The sequence below is a fragment of the Bos indicus genome, chromosome X (assembly GCF_029378745.1).
Source record: "Bos indicus isolate NIAB-ARS_2022 breed Sahiwal x Tharparkar chromosome X, NIAB-ARS_B.indTharparkar_mat_pri_1.0, whole genome shotgun sequence".
Classification (NCBI taxonomy): Eukaryota; Metazoa; Chordata; class Mammalia; order Artiodactyla; family Bovidae; genus Bos; species Bos indicus.
The window spans coordinates 79,878,938-79,903,101 of NC_091789.1; the positions used below are offsets into that span (position 1 = coordinate 79,878,938).

The following is a 24,164-nucleotide window of genomic DNA, read 5'->3' on the forward strand; positions in this document are numbered from 1 at the left end:
CAGTGTGTATGCCCAGCAGTGGGATTGCTGGGTCGTATGGCAGTTCTATTTCGTTTTTTAAGGAATCTCCACACTGTTCTCCATAATGGCTGTACTAGTTTGCATTCCTACCAACAGTGTAAGAGGGTTCCCTTTTCTCCACACCCTCTCCAGCATTTATTGCTTGTAGATTTTTTGAGAGTAGTCATTCTGACCAGAGTAAGATGGTACCTCATCAAGGTTTTGATTTGCATTTCTCTGAAAATGAGTGATGTTGAGCATCTTTTTATGTGTTTGTTAGCCATCTGTATGTCTTCTTTGGAGGAATGTCTGTTTAGTTCTTTGGCCCATTTTTTGATTGGGTCATTTATTTTGGGGGGGATTGAGCTGCATGAGCTGCTTGTATATTTTTGAGATTAATTCTTTGTCAGTTGCTTCATTTGCTATTATGTCCTCCCATTCTGAAGGCTGTCTTTTCACCTTGCTTATAGTTTCTTCTGTTGTGCAGAAACTTTTAAGTTTAATTAGGTCCCATGTGTTTATTTTTGCTTTTATTTCCATTACTCTGGGAGGTGGGTTATAGAGGATCCTGCTGTGATGTATGTCGGAGAGTGTTTTGCCTATGTTTTCCTCTAGGAGTTTTATAGTTTCTGGTCTTATGTTTAGATCTTTAATCCATTTTGAGTTTATTTTTGTGTATGGTGTTAGAAAGTGTTCTAGGTTCATTCTTTTACAAATGGTTGACCAGATTTCCCAGCACCACTTGTTAAAGAGATTTTCTTTAATCCATAGTATATTTATGCCTCCTTTGTCAAAGATAAGGTGTCCATAGGTATGTGGATTTATCTCTGGGCTTTCTATTTTGTTCCATTGATCTATATTTCTGTCTTTGTGCCAGTACCATATTGTCTTCATTCTTTACTGCTGAGCCACCAGGGAAGCCCCCTGAAGCCTAGAACCTCTCATAAATTAGGCAGACTACAGTCCTGAAAAGTAAAGTGCAAACCTCTTTCACCTACACTTTGAGATGTGGCTGGTAGTGAACACAGGATTTGGAGTCAGGAGACTCATCTTGCCACTAAATAACAAGTTCCTTCACCCCACTGGACTTCACTTCCCCCCTTAAATGTGATGCCCCTGGTTCCTTTGTCACTATTCTTAATTTCATTTTTCAGTGTTCTCCTTCCTGTTCCTCCTTCAGATCGTATTGATTGGCTCCTTTCAGTATTCTGTCTTTGTGTCCCCTTGACTTTCTTGTTAGCTCCTCCTTCCCAATTCTCACAATTCCAGCCCAATATTCTATCTGTGAGTTCACTTTGTCCTTGGCTCTGCTGACAGTTTATCTTTATACTGGTCTCACCTTATTCTTTTTGGGACAGACAGCACCTACCTCCATCCTGTAGAGTAATTCCTGGCTTGCCTGATGTCCTCAGACCTTGCTGACCCCACAGACACTCTACAATTTCCCAAATTTTTTCAGGAGTTTGGTTCATCTCACCTCCCATAGACACCCTCTCTTTGTAATGCCAGTAGCAGCAAACCACCAATATAGGCAACTGATTTCATTGAATTGATTGAACTCTCCTCTAAAACCAACCAATCCCCAAACTCTATCCTGATATTTGTCTTCTGTCAAATATTAACATCTCTACAACTCTTAGACAATTTGTTTACTCTGGCCTCAGTCAGGCTTCAGAGAGTCTCAAATCAATTAATTGGGCAGGATGGGGGATTGATGGGAAAGAGGGAACCTAGTCACATTGTGAGTAATAGTATTTTATAAATGTCCCTGCCCTTTCCCCTCACAAATTCTTTCATTAGTGAGCACTTGTGTCCAACCCTATTATTCAGTAATTTCCTCTTTAATTTGGGGCCGCAGCTGCTGCAAACCCTTAAGAAAAAATCAACAGAATGACATGGCCAAGGAGATAGGTTTGCAAATTGGGAGCACTAATCTCAAGAAAACGGAAGAAAAGGTTGGCATGTCCCATACTGCTCAAATCAGTGAATAGCCTGGTATACAATGAGGTAACAGCTCTCCTGATAAACAACTCCAGAGCAGAGGCTATCTATTCTGGGGTCTAGACAGGCAAATACTTAGTTAATGTCCTTTGATGTCTCTTTCAAAGGACAGGGTTGCATTGACTGGCAGTTGTGCCAGACATATTTGGGAAGGCCCTGGGAGGACCTGCTGCTTCTCAGTAGGCTCAGAACCCTTATCCACAAGAAAGGGGACCCCCTCCATGGTAACTCCTAATTCCTTGTCTAAAGTGACTAGAAAGGGCTGCAGAAGGGCCTGCAGAAGATGTTCGGTCCCCAAAGTAACCCTCCCTGGCTGACAATGCTTTTCAAAAAGGTCTTGTAGTCCAACCTTGCACCCTCAAGGCCTTAGTTTATACTGCCCACCACTCAGAAGCAGAGGCATGCCATGTCGAGCTCGACCTCTGCCCACTGCTGACCTCAGACGTTAAGGTATGGAAGCAGTTCTGTCCAACACTCCAGTTCTTTTCAAAGTAACTTGTGTGTCCATTGTAAAAGTGACATCCAGGGGTTCGGATTCAGGGACATTTTAGTGCTTAAAGTGCAGAGACCAGGAAAATGGGAAAGAATAGGGTCTCTTTCAGTACCCTGATCAGCTGAGGAACAGCTAAGGAGCCACCGCCACCTCCACCCATGCCCGCTGATCAGATGATTTGTCTGTCAGTGACCCTGATGAGTCGACAGTGGCCACTCATCTTTTTCTCTCTCTGTCTTTTTTTTTTTTTTAATTTCTTGCCTCTCCCCTCCTAGTCCTTGGGCAAGGAACAGCTGCTACTGTAGTTCGTAACTTTGTGCCTTTCTTATTTCCCTAATGGCTATTGTGTTCAGTTGCCAACGGGGTATGAACAGCCTCCGGGAGGACTTCTGCACTGGGAGAGGACAAGGAAAATGCAGTGACAGGATGGAAAACACCAAATAGCATGGGGCTGGAACTGCGGCGGGGGTGGGGGGGACGTGAACGGTGGTGGTACAGGAGTAGGACAGGACCGGCAGGCCTGGAGCTGAGTTCGCCTGTTGCTAGGATGCTATTGGATAGGGTTACACTGATGTTGGGACTGGCTCAAAGAGGTGAAGGGGGAATTTTTGGAAGTAAGAGTAGCTGAGCACCTGGGAGGAGTTGTGGGCAAGGGGGTAGTTGTTTGCTGAGTGAGGAGAGACCAAGGGCTCCTTTTACATCTGGAGCCTCATTTAGATTGGGAACCATATATAAGGCTTAGTCCCTCATTCCCTCGTCAGTCATTGGGTGCTGCGTGGTAAGACCTTTCTTCCACTTCCCCCAATGCTGCACGACCATCACTCTGGCCACTTAGGTCCCTCCTGCACACTCCCCCTTTCTTCGCATAGCTTCACTTCACTGCTTGTCTTTGTATTTGGTGACTGCTTTTACAGCCCTCCCTTTTATTTCTTATTTTCTGATGGGTTACTGTAGTTGGGTCTCTTCCTATTCAGAATACACTATCCTGACTACGAAATACCTGAAGAGAGACCTGCTTCTGTAGTCATCTTTTTTTTCTACTTTCTACATTCCTGGACTTCGCAGTCACTATAGTTTTCTTTGCAATTAGTTGCAATCTGGATCTCTTAGCGTTGGAGGACAGTTTTCAGTAAATCTTGTCATTTTTGCCCAGTGTTGATTCTAATCTTGTCTTTTTTTTTTTTAATTTTTCCATATGTTGACTGGTAAGCAAATCAGGTCTTATTATATTGAAGAGAGAAATGTAGATTTCTTGTGTATGTACAAAGGAGCATTGCTCAATGCTGGGTGTTTGAGGTTTTGTTTAACCGAGGATCTGTGTTTGTGGCTTAAGGTTAAGTTGATTTATTTGGGAATCATTGTTGTTTTTTTTTTTTTTTTTCTTTATCTTTGCATCTCACATTGAGGATATCTGTTTTTAATGTGAATCATTGACTTTTCTAAAGCTTAAAAGAAAACTAACTGGTAATGCCCTTGTTTTTTTTGTCTATACTTTTTTCAAAGTTTAATTGTTTATTTTTTATTTATATTTCATTTTTAATAACTAATTGAAGGATAGTTGCATATTTTTATTTTTATTAAAAACTTACTTGAATGGGCACATTGTGAAACCCTTTGAATCAAGTTTTTTCAGTCTCTCTCAGTGGTACTTGCAAGTTTTTTCTTTCCCAAATTTGTCCTTATATAAACAATCCCTTGAAAATAGAACAAAGTAATTGTTTTCATGGAGTCTTGATTTCAAATTCATTCAGGAAAGCAATGATTTTATCAGTATGTCGACAAGTATTCAGAAATTAAGGACCATAAGTATTCATTCATAACTTTCAGGGAGATTTTATAAGGAGACATCAACACTTTCTTCCTTCAGGTCATGGCACCACTACCACTTGCCCCTCCCCACCCTGCTCCACTCTTGCCCATGCTGCCGCTCCTTTGACATGCCATCTTTCTTGGTTGAAAGCATAGTGAATATAAGTGAAACCTGATTCTTAATGCAGTATCTGTGTCATAAAGAGTGGGTGAGAGAAATACCAAGGAATGTTCATAGTTTACTTTTATAAATGACCACTACAATTTTTTAAAGTACTCTGTTACTTAAAAAAAAAAAAAAATGCAAAGAACAGAAAATTAAACTCTTAGAAACTTCTGTTTAAAGTTATCTCTGTAAGTGGTAATATAAATTGTTTTTAATCATATAAAAGTGCATAAAGTATTCAGGGATGATGCTAGATTAAAAATACAGCTAACTGTACACTGAGAATATTTTGAAATACCTCTCATTAACAAAATTAAAATGTTTTATTTTATACTGCTTTTCAAGCTCAGAAATAGATGACTTCTTTGAAAAGTTTCTGAAAATTTTTCATTTGACACTAAATCAAAATCTGAATGGCAGAGTTAGCAAAGCAGGGCTTTTTTTAATTTTATTTTTCCACCTGTTTTTGTGTTTATCTCAGAGCAAGCCTATGGTGAAATCTTTATAGGCCAAGGTGACTACACGCAGTTCATCACTGCTAAGCACTAGATTTAAGCAGGAGAGTTTTAAGTACATTTGCAGTCTTGACTTTTTTTAATATATATAACACCTTTGAAGTACTTATTGAAAAATTACTTATAGTTCTTAATATAAATCACCATGCTCATAAATATGAACCTGACATTCTAGATCTCCAAATCCAACTTTAAGATCTAGGCAAAATTCCTTATGTTTTATTCCAGCACAATTAAATTGACAAAGAAAATTGAATTGCAACTGTGCTATAAAATTAAAATTGCAGGGGGGGCAGTCCTAAGATGGCAGAGGAATAGGACAGGGTGACCACTTTCTCTCCCACAAATTCATCAAAAGAACATTTGGACGCTGAGAAAATTCCACAAAACAACTTCTGAATGCCAGCAGAGGACAACAGACACCCAGAAAAGCAGCCCATTGTCTTCGAAAGGAGGTAGGAAACAATATAAAAGATAAAATGGGAGGCAAAAAAGGTAGGGATGGAGTTCCATCCCAGGAAGGGAATCTTAAAAAGAGAGAAGTTTCCAAACACCAGGAAACACTCTGCCAATTCTGTGGCGAGCTTTGGAACCACAGAGGGCAACATAACAGGGAGGAAAAATAAAAAAATAATAATAATAATGAAAACCTACAGATTATGAGCCCAATGGTAACTCCCCCAGCGGAGTAGCAGCGCAGAAGCCTGCATCGCCACTAGCACGCGGGGCCTGGGCAGGGAGGTGCGGGTTGCTTTGCTTAGAGTAAGGACTGGGCCTGAATGCCCTGAGGGCAATCTGAGGGAACTAACTTCGATAGCAAACCAGACTGTGGGATAACTACCACGTGAAAAGCCCTAACCTAAGACACCGTCAGGCCAGCTCACAGAACAAAAGACTGAGCAGAGCTAGTCGGCTGCAGGCCGGTCCATACCCCTCCAGAGACAGGCAGGAGAGGCCAGCCAGAGCCTCAAGGGGGCAATCACGGCCCCAGAAAGGTATGATCTACCAAACTGCAAGCAGGCTTCGTTGCTAACCAAGACTTCTTGGGATTCTGGAAGGTCAACATCCGCCTGAGAAGGTGTGTGGGTTGTAACAGCCAGAAAATCAAGCGGCAGGAACGAGGGAGGTGATAAGTCGCAGAGACCACACTCACCAAACACCTGGTCACCTGAGCTGCTCGGATCTGGGAAGGGCACAAAACACAGGCCCAACCGAGTCTGCACCTCTGAGGACTACCCGAGTACCTGAACCTGTGCAGCTTAGACCTGGGAAGTGCATACAACCTAGGGCTGGCCTCAGACCGATCCCAGCAGAGAAACCTAGAGCCTAAGCAGTGTAGACAGGGAAAGCACACACGCCGTGAGCAGGGCAAACCCAGTGTGGCCAAGACACTGCAAGCACATGTCAGTGTTATTTGTTTCCAGTGTTCCTCCCTCCCCACAGCACGACTGAACATGTGAGCCTAAAAAAGTGTCCACCACCACCCCATTGTGTCAGGGAGGAAATTAGACACTGAAGAGACCAGCAAACAGAAGGTAAAACAGAAGGACCCTCCTTGGAAGTGACAGGTGCAAAAGATTAAAACCCTGAAGATAGTACCAACTACATAGGAAGGGGCCTATAGATCTTGAGAAATATAAGCCAGACCAAGGAACTGTACGAAAATGAACTGACTTCATACTGCCCACAACACCACCAGAGAAAGTCATAGATATATTTTTACTATTTTTACTATCATTCTTTAATTTTTTTTTAATTTTAAGTTCTCTATTGCTCCTTTAATTTTCATTTTTATGACCTACTATTATTTTGAAAAAAGAGAGAGAGAGAGACCCTATTTTTTAAAGCAAATTATATATATATATTTATAATTTTTGTGACTTTGGTTTTTTTTTCTCTCACTTTATTTAATATTGTATTTTTGAAAATCCAACCTCTATTCTAGATTTTTAATCTTTGCTTCTTGGTATTTGCTATCAATTTTGTACCTTTAGGAACCCAATCTTCAGTACTCACATTTACTTGGGAGTGAGATTACTGGCTTGACTGCTCTCTCCCACTTTGCACTCTCCTTTTTATCCACCAAGTCGCCTCTGTCTCCTCACTCACCCTTCTCTTCTTTACCCAACTGTGTGTGTTCTGGACAGTGGAGAACACTTAGGGAACTGATTACTGGCTGGATCTGTCTCTCTCCTTTTGATTCCCCTCTTTATCTTCCTGGCCACTTCTGTCTCCTTCCTCCCTCTTCTTTTCTCTGTATAACTCCGTGAACATCTCTGAGAAGTATAGACTATGGAGAGCACATAAGGAAGTGATTACTGGCTAGCTTGCTCTCTCCACTTTTGATTCCACCTCATCTCATCCTGGTTACCTCTATCTCCCTCCTCCCTCTTCTCTTCTCCATGTAACTCTATAAACCTCTCTGGGGGTCCCTGAATGTGGAGAAACTTTTCATCTTTAACCTAGATGTTTTATCAAAGGTGCTGTATAGATGGAGAAGTCTTGAGGCTACTGTAAAAACAAGACTGAAAACCAGAAGCAGGAGGCTTAAGTCCAAATCCTGAGAACACCAGAGAACTCCTGACTCCAGGGAACATTAATGGACAGGAGCTCATCAAACACCTCCATACCTACACTGAAACCAAGCACCACCCAAGGGCCAAGAAGTTCCAGAGCAAGACATACCACACAAATTCTCCAGCAACACAGGAACACAGCCCTGAGCTTCAAAATACAGGCTGCCCAAAGTCACTCCAAACCCACTGACATCTCATAACACATTACTGGACACTTCATTGCACTCCAGAGAGAAGAAACCTAGCTGCACCCACCAGAACACCGACACAAGCTTCCCTAACTAGGAAACCTTGACAAGCCACCCATACAACCCCACCCACAGCGAGGAAACTCCACAATAAAGAGAACTCCACAAACTGCCAGAATACAGAAGGGCCACCTCAAACACACCAATATAAACAAGATGAAGAGACAGAGGAATACCTAGCAGGTTAAGGAACAGGATAAATGCCCACTAAACCAAACAAAAGAGGAAGAGACAGGGAATCTACCTGATAAAGAATTCTGAATAATGATAGTGAAAATGATCCAAAATCTTGAAAACAAAATGGAAACACAGATAAATAGCCTGGAGACAAGGACGAGAAGATGCAATAAAGGTTTAACAAGGACATAGAAGAAATAAAAATGAGTCAATATATAATGAATAATGCAATAAATGAGATAAAAAACACTCTGGAGGGAACAAATAATAGAATAACAGAGGCAGAAGATAGCATTAGTGAGGTAAAAGATAGATGGTAGAGATAAATGAAGGAGACAGGAAAAAGGAAAATGAATTAAAAGAAATGAGGACAATCTCATAGACCTCTGGGACAATGTTAAATGCTCCAACATTCGAATCATAGGAATCCCAGAAGAAGACAAAAAGAAAGACCTAGAGAAAATACTTGAGGAGATAATAGTTGAAAACTTCCCTAAAATGGGGAAGGAAATTATCACCCAAGTCCAAGAAACCCAGAGAGTCCCAAACAGGATAAACCCAAGGCTAAACACCCCAAGGCACATATTAATCAAATTAACAAAGATCAAACACAAAGAACAAACATTAAAAGCACCTAGAGAAAAGCAACAAATAACACACAAGGGGATTCCCATAAGGATAACAGCTGATCTTTCAATAGAAACTCTTCAGGCCAGGAGGGGATGGCAGGACATACTTAAAGTGATGAAAGAAAATAACCTACAGCCCAGATTACTGAACCCAGCAAGGATCTCATTCATATATGAAGGAGAAATCAAAAGCTTTACAGACAAGCAAAAGCTGAGAGAATTCAGCTCCACCAAACCAGCTCTCCAACAAATGTTAAAGGATCTTCTCTAGACAGGAAACACAAAAGAAGTGTATAAAGTTGAACCCAAAACAATAAAATAAATGGCAATGGGATCATACTTATCAATAATTACCTTAAATGTAAATGGGTTGAAAATGGAGAGATCACAACAGACAACACAGAAATACAAAGGAACATAGGAGACTACTATCAGCAATTATATGCCAATAAAATGGACAACTTGGAAGAAATGGACAAATTCTGACCCACCCAGAAGATAGCGGAGGAGTAGGACAGGGAGAACACTTTCTCCCCCAAAATTCATCAAAAGAGCATTTAAAAGCTGAGTAAATTCCACAAAACAACTTCTGAATGCTGGCATAGGACATCAGGCACCCAGAAAAGCAATCCAAGTCTTCGAAAGGAGGTAGGACAAAATATAAAAGACAAAAAAAGAGACAAAAGAGGGAGGGATGGAGTTCTGTCCCAGGAAGGGAGTCTTAAAAAGAGAGAAGTTTCCAAACATCAGGAAACCTTCTCACTGCTGAATCTGTGCCGAGCTTTGGAAACACAGAGGGCAACATAACAGGGAGAAAAAATAAACAATTAAAACTCGCAGATTGCGAGCCCTACAGTAACTCCCCCAGTGGAGAAGCAGTGCAGACGCCTGCACACGCCATTCGCAAGCGGGGGCTAGGCAGGGAGGCACGGCATGGGCTGCATTGCTTAGAGTAAGGACCTGGCCTGAAAACCCTGAGCGCTATCTGAGCGAAATAATCTGGGCTAACAAACCAGACTGTGGGATATCTACCACGCGAAAAGCCAGCCCTAACCTAAGACACCGCCAGGCCCGCGCACAGAACAAAGGACTGAACAGAGATAGCCAGCGGCAGACCTTCCCCCTCCAGTGACACGCAGCCAGAGCCGGAAGGGGGCAATCGCAGCCCCAGAGAGACATTATCTATAAAACTGTAAGCATTATCTATAAAACTGTAAGCAGGCTTCTTTGCTAACTAAAACTTCTTGGGGGGTCTGGACGGTCAACATCTCCCTGAGAAGGTGCACCGGTTGTACACCTAGATAACTGAGCGGCGGGGAGGCGATAAGTCGCAGCAATCACGCTCGCTAAACACCTCATCACCTGAGCTCCTCGGACCTGGGAAGGGCACAAAACGCAGGCCCAACCGAGTCTGCACCTCTGAGGACTACCCGAGTGCCTGAACCTGAGTGGCTTGGACCTGGGAGGAGCAGGCAGCCCAGGGCCAGCCTCGGATGGTTCCCAGCGGAACAACCTAGAGCCTGAGCAGTGTGGGCAGAGAGGCTACACGCGCCATGATCGGGGGCAGACCCAGTGTGCCTGAAGCACTGCGAGCACACGCCAGTGTTACTTGTTTGCAGCATCCCTCCTTCCCTCCCCACAGCAAGACTGAACAAGTGAGCCTAAAAAGAAAAAAAAAAAAAAAAGTGTCCTCCACCGTCCCCTTTGTGCAGGGTGGAAACCAGACACTGAAGAGTCCAGCAAACAGAACAAGCTATAACAGAGGGAACTGCCTTGGAAGCTACAGGCAATAGATTAAAACCCTGTGGTTACTACCAACTATGTAGGAAGAGGCCTATAGATCTTGAGAAATAAAAGTCAGACCAAGGAACTAGCCAAAAATGAGCTGAACCCACAATACTCACAACAAAACCAGAGAAAGTCCTCAATATATTTTTACTATTTTTACGATCATTCTTTCTTTTTTTTTTATTTTTTAATTTTTTAAAAAAATTTTAAGTTCTCTTTTATTCCTTTAATTTTCACTTTTATAACCTATTACTTTGCAAAAAAAAAAAAAAAGACCCTATTTTTTTTTCTTCAGCAAACTTCAAATATATATTTTTTATAATTTTTTGACCTTGGTTTTGTTTGTTTGTTTTTTCTTCTTTTCTTTTTTTTTTCTTTTTTTTTTCTTCATCTTTTTTTTTTTATTTTTTAAACTTTACATAATTGTATTAGTTTTGTCAAATATCAAAATGAATCCGCCACAGGTATACATGTGTTCCCCATTCTGAACCCTCCTCCCTCCTCCCTCCCCATACCATCCCTCTGGGTCGTCCCAGTGCACTAGCCCCAAGCATCCAGTATCATGCATTGAACCTGGACTGGCATCTCATTTCATACATGATATTTTACATGTTTCAATGCCATTCTCCCAAATCTCCCCACCTCTCCCTCTCCCATAGAGTCCATAAGACTGTTCTATACATCAGTGTCTCTTTTGCTGTCTCATACACAGGGTTATTGTTACCATCTTTCTAAATTCCATGTATATGTGTTATTATACTGTATTGGTGTTTTTCCTTCTGGCTTACTTCACTCTGTATAATAGGCTCCAGTTTCATCCACCTCATTAGAACTGATTCAAATGTTTTCTTTTTAATGGCTGAGTAATACTCCATTGTGTATATGTACCATAGCTTTCTTATTCATTCATCTGCTGATGGATATCTAGGTTGCTTCCAGGTCCTGGCTATTATAAACAGTGCTGCAATGAACATTGGGGTACACGTGTCTTCTTTTCTTTAACATTGTATTTTTGAAATTCCAAACTCTACTCTAGATTTTTAATTTTAGCTTTTTGGTATTTGTTATCAATTTTGTACCTATAGTTTTTTTATAATTTCTGTGACTTTTTTTTCTCTGTTTCTTTCTCTTCTACTTTTATATAACATTGTATATCTGAAACTCCAAACTCTACTCTAGAGTTTTAACTTTTGCTTTTTGGTATTAGTTATCTATTTTGTATCTATATTTTCTTTATAATTTTTGCAACCTTGTTTGTTTTTGTTTGTTCATTTTTTCTCTCTTTCTTTTCCTTCTTCTTTTCTTCAACATCGTACTTTTAAAATTCCAAACTCTACTCTAGATTTTTAATTTTTGCTTTTATGTATTTGTTACCAATTTAGTACCTTTAAGAACCCAATCTTCAGTACCCATTTTTCACTAGGGAACGAGATTACTGGCTTAACTGCTCTCTCTCCCTTTGGACTCTCCTTTTTCTCCACCAGGTCGCCTGTGTCTCCTCCCTAACCCCTCTCTACTCTACGCAACTCTGTGAATTTCTGTGTGTTCCAGACGGTGGAGAACACTTAGGGAACTGATTACTGGCTGGATCTGTCTCCCTCCTTTTCTTCCCCACTTTTATCCTCCTGGCCACCTCTGTCTCCTTCCTCCATCTTCTCTTCTCTGTATAACTCTGTGACCATCTCTGAGTGGTTCAGTTGTGGACTGCACATAAGGAAGTGATTATTGGCTAGCCCACTCTCTCCACTATTGATTCCACCTCATCTCATTCGGGTCACCTCTAACTCCCTCCTCCCTCGTCTCTTCTCCATATAACGCTGTGAACCTCTCTGGGTGACCCTCACAGTAGAGAAACTTTTCATCTTTAATGTAGATGTTTTATCAGTGGTGCTGTATAGAAGGAGAAGTTTTGAAACTACTGTAAAAATAAGACCAATAACTGGAAGCAGGAGGCTTAAATCCAAACCCTGACTCCAGGGAACTCCTGACCCCAAGGAACATTAATTGACAGGAGCTCATCAAATGCATCCACATCGACACTGAAACCAAGTACCACACAAGGGCCAACAAGTTCCAGGGCAAGACATACCAAGCAAATTCTCCAGCAACAAAGGAACACAGCCCTGAGCTTCAAGATACAGGCTGTTCAAAGTCACCCCAAAACCATAGACATCTCATAACTCATTACTGGACATTTCATTGCACTCCAGAGAGAAGAAATACAGCTCCACCCACCAGAACACCAACACAAGCTTCCTTAACCAGGAAACCTTGACAAGCCACCTGTACAAACCCACACACAGTGAGGAAACACCACAAAAAAGAGAACTCCACAAACTGCCAGAATACAGAAAAGACACCCCAAAATCAGCAATTTACACAAGATGAAGAGACAGAGGAATACCCAGCAGATAAAGGAACAGGATAAATGCCCACCAAACCAAACAAAAGAGGAAGAGATAGGGAACCTACCTGATAAAGAATTCTGAATAATGATAGTGAAATTGATTCAAAATCTTGAAATCAAAATGGAATCACAGATAAATAGCCTGGAGACAAGGATTGAGAAGATGCAAGAAAGCTTTAATAAGGACCTAGAAGAAATAAAAAGGAGTCAATATATAATGAATAATGCAACAAATGAAATTAAAAACACTCTGGAGGCAACAAATAGTAGAATAACAGAGGCAGAAGATAGGATTAGTGAATTAAAAGATAGAATGGCAGAAATAAATGAATCAGAGAGGAAAAAAGAAAAAACGAATTAAAAGAAATGAAGACAATTTCAGAGACCTCCAGGACAATATTAAACACTACAACATTCGAATCATAGGGGTCCCAGAAGAAGAAGACAGAAAGAAAGACCATGAGAAAATACTTGAGGAGATAATAGGTGAAAACTTCCCTAAAATGGGGAAGGAAATAATCACCCAAGTCCAAGAAACCCAGAGAGTCCCAAACAGGATAAACCCAAGGCGAAACACCCCAAGACACATATTAATCAAATTAACAAAGATCAAACACAAAGAACAAATACTAAAAGCAGCAAGGGAAAAACAACAAATAACACACAAGGGAATTCCCATAAGGATAACAGCTGATCTTTCAATAGAAACTCTTCAAGCCAGGAGGGAATGGCAAGACATACTTAAAATGATGAAAGAAAATAACCTACAGCCCAGATTACTGTACCCAGCAAGGATGTATTTCATTAAGGAGAAATCAAAAGCTTTTCAGACAAGCAAAAGCTGAGAGAATTCTGCACCAACATACCAGCTCTCCAACAAATACTAAAGGATATTCTCTAGACAGGAAACACAAAAATGGTGTATAAATTCGAGCCCAAAACAATAAAGTAAATGGCAATGGGATCATACTTATCAGTAATTACCTTAAACGTAAATGGGTTGAATGCCCCAACCAAAAGACAAAGACTGGCTGAATGGATACAAAAACAAGACCCCTACGTATGTTCTTTACAGGAGACCCACCTCAAAACAGGGGACACATACTGACTGAAAGTGAAGGGCTGGAAAAAGATTTTCCATGCAAATAGGGACCAAAAGAAAGCAGGAGTAGCAATACTCATATCAGATAAAATAAACTTTAAAACAAAGGCTGTGAAAAGAGACAAAGAAGGTCACTACATAATGATCAAAGGATCAATCCAAGAAGAAGATATAACAATTATAAATATATATGTACCCAACATGGGAGCACCACGGTATGTAAGACAAATGCTAACAAGTATGAAAGGGGAAATTAACAATAACACAATAATAGTGGGAGACTTTAATACCCCACTCACACCTATGGATAGATCAACTAAACAGAAAATTAACAAGGAAACACAAACTTTAAATGATACAATAGGCCAGTTAGACCTAATTGATATCTATAGGACATTTCATCCCAAAACAATGAAATTCACCTTTTTCTCAGGTGCACATGGAACCTTCTCCAGGATAGATCACATCCTGGGCCATAAATCTAGCCTTGGTAAATTCAAAAAAATAGAAATCATTCCAAGCATCTTTTCTGACCACAATGCAGTAAGATTAGATCTCAATTACAGGAGAAAACCTATTAAAAATTCCAACATATGGAGGCTGAAAAACAGGCTGCTGAATAACCAACAAATCACAGTAGAAATCATAAAAGAAATCAAAATTTGCATAGAAATGAATGAAAATGAAAACACAACAACCCAAAACCTGTGGGACACGGTAAAAGCAGTCCTAAGGGGAAAGTTAATAGCAATACAGGCATACCTCAAGAAACAAGAAAAAAGTCAAATAAATAACCTAACTCTACACCAAAAGCAACTAGAAAAGGAAGAAATGAAGAACCCCAGGGTTAGTAGAAGGAAAGAAATCTTAAAAATTAGGGCAGAAATAAATGCAAAAGAAACAAAAGAAACCATAGCAAAAATCAACAAAGCCAAAATCTGGTTCTTTGAAAGGATAAATAAAATTGACAAACCATTAGCCAGACTCATCAAGAAACAAAGGGAGAAAAATCAAATCAATAAAATTAGAAATGAAAATGGAGAGATCACAACAGACAACACAGAAATACAAAGGATCATAAGAGACTACTATCAACAATTATATGGCAATAAAATGGACAACGTGGAAGAAATGGACAAATTCTTAGAAAAGTACAACTTTCCAAAACTCGACCAGGAAGAAATGGAAAATCTTAACAGACCTATCACAAGCATGGAAATTGAAACTGTAATCAAAAATCTTCCAGCAAACAAAAGCCCAGGTCCAGACGCCTTCACAGCTGAATTCTACCAAAAATTTAGAGAAGAGCTAACACCTATCCTGCTCAAACTCTTCCAGAAAATGGCAGAGGAAGGTAAATTTCCAAACTCATTCTATGAGGCCACCATCACCCTAATACCAAAACCTGACAAAGATCCCACAAAAAAAGAAAACTACAGGCCAATATCACTGATGAACATAGATGCAAAAATCCTTAACAAAATTCTAGCAATCAGAATCCAACAACACATTAAAAAGATCATACACCATGACCAAGTGGGCTTTATCCCAGGGATTCAAGGATTCTTCAATATCCGCAAATCAATCAATGTAATACACCACATTAACAAATTGAAAAATAAAAACCATATGATTATCTCAATAGATGCAGAGAAAGCCTTTGACAAAATTCAACATCCATTTATGATAAAAACTCTCCAGAAAGCAGGAATAGAAGGAACATACCTCAACATAATAAAAGCTATATATGACAAACCCACAGCAAACATTATCCTCAATGGTGAAAAATTGAAAGCATTCCCTCTAAAGTCAGGAACAAGACAAGGGTGCCCACTTTCACCACTACTATTCAACATAGTTTTGGAAGTTTTGGCCACAGAAATCAGAGCAGAAAAAGAAATAAAAGGAATCCAAATTGGAAAAGAAGAAGTAAAACTCTCACTATTTGCAAATGACATGATCCTCTACATAGAAAACCCTAAAGACTCCATCAGAAAATTACTAGAACTAATCAATGATTATAGTAAAGTTGCAGGATATAAAATCAACACACAGAAATCCCTTGCATTCCTATACACTAATAAGGAGAAAACAGAAAGAGAAATTAAGGAAACAATTCCATTCACCATTGCAACGGAAAGAATAAAATACTTAGGAATATATCTACCTAGAGAAACTAAAGACCTATACATAGAAAACTATAAAACACTGATGAAAGAAATCAAAGAGGACACTAATAGATGGAGAAATATACCATGTTCATGGATTGGAAGAATCAATATATTGAAAATGAGTATACTACCCAAAGCAATTTATAGATTCAATGCAATCCCTATCAAGCTACCAAAGGTATTCTTCACAGAGCTAGAACAAATAATTTCACAATTTGTATGGAAATACAAAAAACCTCGAATAGCCAAAGCTATCTTGAGAAAGAAGAATGGACCTGGAGGAATCAACCTGACTGACTTCAGGCTCTACTACAAAGCCACAGTTATCAAGACAGTATGGTACTGGCACAAAGACAGAAATATAGATCAATGGAACAAAATAGAAATCCCAGAGATAAACCCACGCACTTATGGACACCTTATCTTTGACAAAGGAGGCATAAATATACTATGGATTAAAGAAAATCTCTTTAACAAGTAGTGCTGGGAAATCTGGTCAACCACTGGCAAAAGAATGAAACTAGAACACTTTCTAACACCATACACAAAAATAAACTCAAAATGGATTAAAGATCTAAATGTAAGACCAGAAACTATAAAACTCCTAGAGGAGAACATAGGCAAAATACTCTCTGACATACATCACAGCAGGATCCTCTATGACCCACCTCCCAGAATATTGGAAATAAAAACAAAAATAAACAAATGGGACCTAATTAAACTTAAAAGCTCTTGCACATCAAAGGAAACTATTAGCAAGGTGAAAAGGCAGCCTTCAGAATGGGAGAAAATAATAGCAAATGAAGCAACTGACAAACAACTAATCTCAAAAATATACAAGCAACTCCTACAGCTCAACTCCAGAAAAATAAATGACCCAATCAAAAAATGGGCCAAAGAACTAAATAGACATTTCTCCAAAGAAGACATACAGATGGCTAACAAGCACATGAAAAGATGCTCAACATCACTCATTATCAGAGAAATGCAAATCAAAACCACTATGAGGTACCATTTCACACCAGTCAGAATGGCTGCTATCCAAAAGTCTACAAGTAATAAATGCTGGAGAGGGTGTGGAGAAAAGGGAACCCTCTTATACTGTTGGTGGGAATGCAAACTAGTACAGCCACTATGGAGAACAGTGTGGAGATTCCTTAAAAAATTGGAAATCGAACTGCCTTATGATCCAGCAATCCCACTGCTGGGCATACACACTGAGGAAACCAGAAGGGAAAGAGACACGTGTACCCCAATGTTCATCACAGCACTGTTTATAATAGCCAGGACATGGAAGCAACCTAGATGTCCATTAGCAGATGAATGGATAAGAAAGCTGTGGTACATATACACAATGGAGTATTACTCAGCCATTAAAAAGAATACATTTGAATCAGTTCTAATGATGTGGATGAAACTGGAGCCTATTATACAGAGTGAAGTAAGCTAGAAAGAAAAACACCAATACAGTATACTAACGCATATATATGGAATTTAGAAAGATGCTAACAATAACCCTGTGTACGAGACAGCAAAAGAGACACTGATGTATAGAACAGTCTTATGGATTCTGTTGCAGAGGGAGAGGGTGGGAAGATTTGGGAGAATGGCGTTGAAGCATGTATAATATCATGTATGAAACGAGTCGCCAGTCCAGGTTCAATGCACGATACTGGATGCTTGGGGCTAGTGCACTGGGACGACCCAGAGGGATGGTATGGGGAGGGAGGAGGGTGGAGGGTTCAGGATGGGGAACACATATATACCTGTGGTGGATTCATTTCGATATTTGGCAAAACTAATACAATTTGTAAAGTTTAAAAATAAAATAATTTTTTTTAAAAGAAAAAAAAAAAAAGAATACCCACCAAAAAAAAAGAAGAAATGGACAAATTATTAGAAGAGTATAACTTTCCAAAAATGAGCCAGGGAGAAATAGAAAATCTTAACAGACCCATCACAAGCATGGAAACTGAAACTGTAATCAGAAATCTTCCAGCAAACAAAAGCCCAGATTCAGACAGCTTCACAACTGAATTCTACCAAAAATATAGAGAAGAGCTAACACCTATCCTACTCAAACTCTTCCAGAAAATTGCAGAGGAAGGTAAACTTCCAAACTCATTCTATGAGGCCCCTATCATCCTAATACCAAAACCTGACAAACGTGCCACAAAAAAAAGAAAACTACAGGCCAATATCACTGATGGACATAGATCAAAAGTCTTTAACAAAATTCTAGCAGTCAGAATCCAACAACACATTAAAAAGATCATACATCACCACCACGTGGGCTTTATCCCAGGGATCCAAGGATTCTACAATATCTGCAAATCAATTCATGTAATACACCACAGTAACAAATTGAAAAATTAAAGCCATAATTTTATTGGATGATAATAGATGCGGAGAAAGCCTTTGACAAAGTTCAACATCCATTTATGATGAAAACTCTCCAGAAAGCAAGAATAGAAGGAACATAGGTCAACATAATAAAAGCTATAGGCCCGGGCGATGACAGAAAGCCGGAGGGAGGGGCGAGAAAGAGCGAGAGAGAAGGAGCCAGGGAGGCGAGAGCGGCCGGCGGCCGGCAGGCGGCGGGTGCCCATCCTCCGGCGGCAGCTGCGCGGAAGCCCCGTACGTCCCCGCCGTCCTTCACCGACTCTCCGGGCGCGCGGGCCGGCGGGCCGGGGCGGGCCGGGGCGGGCGGGGGTCTCCCGGAGGCCGCGCGCTCGGAGCCGCCCGAGGGGCTTGGGCGGGGCGCGGGGTCCACAGTGCTGGGCTCCTCCGTCCCCCGCCGGGAGCTGGCGGCGGCGGCGGGGTGGGGGGGGCTAGGAAAGCGGCGCCCGGGGCGGGGGCGCGCGGGGGGCTGGAGGAGGTGGCGGCGGAGGGGCCGGGGCCGCCATGGACGACAAGGCGTTCACTAAGGACCTGGACCAGTGGGTCGAGCAGCTGAATGAGTGTAAACAGCTCAACGAGAACCAAGTCCGGACGCTCTGTGAAAAGGCTAAGGAAATTTTAACAAAAGAATCAAATGTACAGGAGGTCCGTTGTCCTGTCACCATCTGTGGAAATGTGCATGGCCAATTCCATGACCTTATGGAACTCTTCAGAATCGGCGGGAAGTCGCCAGACACAAACTATCTGTTCATGGGCGACTATGTAGACAGAGGTTATTATTCTGTGGAAACGGTAACTCTTCTTGTGGCATTAAAGGTGCGTTATCCAGAGCACATTACAATACTGAGAGGAAACCACGAAAGCCGACAAATTACCCAAGTTTATGGCTTTTATGACGAATGTCTGTGAAAGTATGGAAATGCCAATGTTTGGAAATATTTTACAGATCTCTTTGATTATCTGCCACTTACAGCTTTAGTAGATGGACAGATATTCTGCCTCCATGGTGGCGTCTCTCCATCCATAGATACACTGGATCATATAAGAGCCCTGGATCGTTTACAAGAAGTTCCACATGAGGGCCCCATGTGTGATCTCTTATGGTCAGATCCAGATGATCGTGGTGGGTGGGATATTTCACCACGTGGTGCTGGCTACACATTTGGACAAGATATTTCTGAAACGTTTAACCATGCTAATGGTCTCACACTGGTTTCTCGTGCTCACCAACTTGTAATGGAGGGATACAATTGGTGTCACGATCGGAACGTGGTTACCATTTTCAGTGCACCCAATTACTGTTATCGTTGTGGGAACCAGGCTGCTATCATGGAATTAGATGACACTTTGAAATATTCCTTCCTTCAGTTTGACCCAGCACCTCATCGTGGAGAGCCTCATGTGACCCGGCGCACCCCAGACTACTTCCTGTAAATCCCTCTTGGGAAAACCTGCCTTTGTATGTGGAAGTATATCTGGCTTTTATATATATATATATATATATATATATATATACACACACACAACAAAAAAAGGCAAAAAAATAAAATAAATAAAAGCTATATATGACAAATTCTCAGCAAACATACCCTCAATGGTGAAAAATTAAAAGCATTTCCCCTAAAGTCAGGAATAAGACATGGGTGCCCACTTACATCATGACTATTCAACACAGTTTTGGAAGGTTTGGCCACAGCAATCAGAGCAGAAAAAGAAATAAAAGGAATCCAAATTGGAAAAGAAGAACTAAAACTCTCAATGTTCGCAGATGACATGATCCTCTACATAGAAAATCCTAAAGATTCCACAAGAAAATTACTAGAGCTAATCAATGAATAGAGTAAAGTGGAAGGATATAAAATAAACACACAGAAATCCCTTGTATTCCTATACACTAATAATGAGAAAATAGAAAGAGAAATTAAGGAAACAATTCCATTCACCATTGCAATGAAAAGAATAAAATACTTAGGAATATACCTACCTAAAGAAACAAAAGACATATATATATAGAAAACTATAAAACACTGGTGAAAGAAATTGAAGAAGACACTAAGAGATGGAGAACTATACCATGTTCATGGAACAGAAGAATGAATATAGTGAAAATGAGTATACTACCCAAAGCAATCTATAGATGCAATGCAATCCCTGTCAAGCTACCAATGGTATCTTTCACAGACCTAGAACAAGTAATTTCACAATTTGTATAGAAATACAAAAAACCTCGAATAGCCAAAGCAATCTTGAGAAAGAAGAATGGACCTGGAGGAATCAACCTGCCTGACTTCAGGCTCTATTACAAAGCCACAGTCATCAAGACAGTATGGTACTGGCACAAAGACAGAAATATAGATCAATAGAACAAAATAGAAAGCCCAAAGATAGATCCACACACCTATGGACACCTTATCTTTGACAAAGGAAGCAAGAACATACAAGGGAAAAAAGACAAACTCTTTAACAAGTGGTGCTGGGAAAACTGGTCAACCACTTGTAAAAGAATGAAACTAGAACACTTTCTAACACCATACACAAAAATAAACTCAAAATGGATTAAATATGTAAACATGAGACCAGAAACTATAAAACTCCGAGAAGAGAACATAGACAAAACACTCTCCGGCATAAATCACAGCTGGATCTTCTATGACCCACCTCCCAGAATATTGGAAATAAAAGCAAAAATAAACAAATAGGACCTAATTAAAATTAAAACCTTCTGCACAACAAAGGAAACTATAAGCAAGGTGAAAAGACAGCCTTCCGAATGGGAGAAAATAATAGCAAACAAAGCAACGGACAAAGAATTAATCTCAAAAATATATAAGCAACTCCTGCAGCTCAATTCCAGAAAAATAAATGACCCAATCAAAAAATGGGCCTAAGAATTAAACAGACATTTCTCCAAAGAAGACATACAGATGGCTAACAAACACATGAAAACATGCTCAACATCACTCATTATCAGAGAAATGCAAACCAAAACCACAGTGAGGTACCATTTCACGCCAGTCAGAATGGCTGCGATCCAAAAGTCTACAAACAATAAATGCTGGAGAGCGTGTGGAGAAAAGGGAACCCTCTTACACTGTTGGTGGGAATGTAAACTAGTACAGCCACTATGGAGAACAGTGTGGAGATTCCTTTAAAAACTGAAAATAGAACTGCCATATGACCCAGCAATCCCACTGCTGGGCATACACACCGAGGAAACCAGAATTGAAAGAGACGCATGTACTGCAATGTTCATCGCAGCACTGTTTATAATAGCCAGGACATGGAAGCAACCTAGATGTCCATCAGCAGATGAATGGATAAGAAAGCTGTGATACATATACACAATGAAGTATTCAGATCAGATCAGATCAGTCGCTCAGTCGTGTCCGACTCTTTGTGACCCCATGAATCACAGCACGCCAGGCCTCCTTGTCCATCACCAACTCCCAGAGTTCACTGACACTCACATCCATCGAGTCAGTGATGCCATCCAGCCATCTCATCCTCTGTCGTCCCCTTCTCCTCCTGCCCCCAATCCCTCCCAGCATCAGAGTCTTTTCCAATGAGCCAAATCTTCGCATGACGTGGCCAAAGTACTGGAGTTTCAGCTTTAGCATCATTCCTTAAAAGAAATCCCAGTGCTGATCTCCTTCAGAATAGACTGGTTGGATCTCCTTGCAGTCCAAGGGACTCTCAAGAGTCTTCTCCAACACCACAGTTCAAAAGCATCAATTCTTCGGTGCTCAGCCTTCTTCACAGTCCAACTCTACATCCATACATGACCACAGGAAAAACCATAGCCTTGACTAGACGAACCTTTGTTGGCAAAGTAATGTCTCTGCTTTTCAATATGCTATCTAGGTTGGTCATAACTTTCCTTCCAAGGAGTAAGCGTCTTTTAATTTCATGGCTGCAGTCACCATCTGCAGTGATTTTGGAGCCCAGAAAAATAAAGTCTGACACTGTTTCCACTGTTTCCCCATCTATTTCCCATGAAGTGATGGGACCAGATGCCATGATCTTAGTTTTATGAATGTTGAGCTTTAAGCCACCTTTTTCACTCTCCTCTTTCACTTTCATCAAGAGGCTTTTTAGTTCTTCTTCACTTTCTGCCATAAGGGTGGTGTCATCTGCATATCTGAGGTTATTGATATTTCTACCGGCAATCTTGATTCCAGCTTGTGTTTCTTCCAGTCCAGCATTTCTCATGATGTACTCTGCATATAAGTTGAATAAACAGGGTGACAATATACAGCCTGGACGTACTCCTTTTCCTATTTGGAACCCGTCTGTTGTTCCATGTCCACTTCTAACTGTTGCTTCCTGACCTGCATACAAATTTCTCAAGAGGCAGATCAGGTGGTATGGTATTCCCATCTATTTCAGAATTTTCCACAATTTATTGTGATCCACAAAGTCAAAGTCTTTGGCATAGTCAATAAAGCAGAAACAGATGTTTTTCTGGAACTCTCTTGCTTTTCCCATGATCCAGCAGATGTTAGCAATTTGATCTCTGGTTCCTCTGCCTTTTCTAAAACCAGTTTGAACATCAGGAAGTTCACAGTTCATATATTGCTGAAGCCTGGCTTGGAGAATTTTGAGCATTACTTTACTAGCATGTGAGATGAGTGCAATTGTGCGGTAGTTTGAGCATTCTTTGGCATTGCCTTTCTTTGGAATTGGAATGAAAACTGACCTTTTCCAGTCCTGTGGCCACTGCTGAGTTTTCCAAATTTGCTGGCATAGTGAGTGCAGCACTTTCACAGCATCATCTTTCAGGATTTGAAATAGCTCAACTGGAATTCCATCACCTCCACTAGCTTTGTTCGTAGTGATGCTTTCTAAGGCCCACTTGACTTCACATTGCAGGATGTCTGGCTCTAGGTCAGTGATCACACCATCGTGATTATCTGGGTCATGAAGATCTTTTTTGTACAGTTCTTCTGTGTATTCTTGCCATCTCTTCTTAATATCTTCTGCTTCTGTTAGGTCCATACCATTTCTGTCCTTTATCGAGCCCATCTTTGCATGAAGTGTTCCTTTGGTATCTCTGATTTTCTTGAAGAGATCTCTAGTCTTTCCCATTCTGTTGTTTCCTCTTTTTCTTTGCATTGATCGCTGAAGAAGGCTTTCTTATCTCTTCTTGCTATTCTTTGGAACTCGGCATTCAGATGTTTATATCTTTCCTTTTCCCCTTTACTTTTCGCTTCTCTTCTTTTCACAGCTATTTGTCAGGCCTCCCCAGACAGCCATTTCGGTTTTTTGCATTTCTTTTCCATGGGGATGGTCTTGATCCCTGTCTCCTGTACAATGTCACGAACCTCATTCCATAGTTCATAAGGCATTCTATCTATCAGATCTAGGCCCTTAAATCTATTTCTCACTTCCACTGTATAATCATAAGGGATTTTGTTTAGGTCATACCTGAATGGTCTAGTGGTTTTCCCTACTTTCTTCAATTTAAGTCTGAATTTGGCAATAAGGAGTTCATGATCTGAACCACAGTCAGCTCCTGGTCTTGTTTTTGCTGACTTTATAGAGCTTCTCCATCTTTGGCTGCAAAGAATATAATCAATCTGATTTCGGTGTTGACCATCTGGTGATGTCCATGTATAGAGTCTTCTCTTGTGTTGTTGGAAGAGGGTGTTTGTTATGGCCAGTGCATTTTCTTGGCAAAACTCT

At 40.5% G+C, this 24,164-nt stretch overlaps 1 pseudogene; it reads left to right on the forward strand.

The window, feature by feature from the left end:
• Positions 1-18,975: 18,975 nt before the first annotated feature.
• On the forward strand, positions 18,976-20,001 carry LOC109554970 (serine/threonine-protein phosphatase 2A catalytic subunit beta isoform pseudogene; annotated as a pseudogene).
• The last annotated feature ends 4,163 nt before the right edge of the window (positions 20,002-24,164 follow it).